We start from the raw sequence: 1,140 nt of genomic DNA, 5'->3' as shown, positions 1-1,140 counted from the left end.
TGAAACCTTGCACAGTCGATCTCAACTCCTGATTTCAAATCTTCTATGCTTCTCTCATACTTTTCCTTCAGATATTTAGAATGGGTGTTTGTTTTGAGCATTACAAAGATAAATCAAAGGTAAACTCCCTCTTAAATGCGTGAGGAAGAGTATGAGAAAAATAATGTTCTACCTAGAGGGTAAAGGATTACAACTCGTTCAGTTAATTCAGTCACCATTGACTATAGTAGCAATAGCTGGTACCAAAATAAACTATACATTTTAAGAGAAACTATTAGAATTTTACCAAAATGCATATGATTGGAGAGCTAAATTTTAGTAAAATCAATTCAATGCAAATGAATAAAAGAATATATATATATATTTACTTTGCCAACGTAAACTCTTGCTAAGCATATGTAAAATAAATAAATAAAACTAAAACTGAGTGAAGAGGGGGTTGAACTGAACATCATTCAAAGCTGAAAACATATAATCGGAATTATTCAGGTGAATAGAGTTTCAGGGATTTTTTTTTTTTTTTTAATTTGAAAAATTAAATGAGGTTTTGTTTTTTTAAAAGAAAAACACAAAAACGCCGTTGCCGGGGATCGAACCCGGGTCACCCGCGTGACAGGCGGGAATACTTACCACTATACTACAACGACTTGTTGTTTTAAAGTCATAATTCCATCAATGAAACCAGCAAAAGCAAGCGCCCCCTGACAATTCATTTGTTAGAGGCCATTGTACCCATGGAAACCTGCAACTGAGCTTGCAGCATTTGGAAAAACTTATGCATAAGGGACTGGTCCAAATGTATTTACTTACTCTTTCTTGCTAGAAGCATCCATGTACAAGAAGAGAGAGGGTGAATGAGACAATGAAGCTAGCTGTTGGAAGAGATAATTGCAAAGACTGCAAAGCCTAATTTGGTTAGCTACATAACTGGAAAACTGAAGAAGCGATGATTAAGTTCATCAGGAATCTAATTAATTACCACCAAATTTAATTTGTTGAGGAATTTGTGCTTTGAGAGGTGGGAGAAGGGAAATAAGCTTCTGGCTGAGGGGACTGCATTCCATCTACAGTTACATACAACATATTTATTGGTTTGCTTGCTGAACAGAGTCTGAAATGATCATCATATGCTCTTGAGGT

The 1,140-nt window shown here is 35.4% G+C and overlaps 1 non-coding gene across 1 annotated transcript; it reads right to left on the bottom strand.

Moving 5' to 3' along the window:
- Positions 1-575: 575 nt before the first annotated feature.
- On the bottom strand, positions 576-647 carry TRNAD-GUC (transfer RNA aspartic acid (anticodon GUC)). Its single transcript has one exon. It is a non-coding gene; the product is annotated as a tRNA-Asp (tRNA).
- Positions 648-1,140: the final 493 nt, after the last annotated feature.

This window comes from Hakea prostrata, chromosome 10 (genome assembly GCF_041222555.1).
Source record: "Hakea prostrata isolate BN-2017 chromosome 10, UWA_Hpros_2, whole genome shotgun sequence".
Taxonomy (NCBI): Eukaryota; Viridiplantae; Streptophyta; class Magnoliopsida; order Proteales; family Proteaceae; genus Hakea; species Hakea prostrata.
This window is presented reverse-complemented; position numbering and strand designations above follow the sequence as displayed.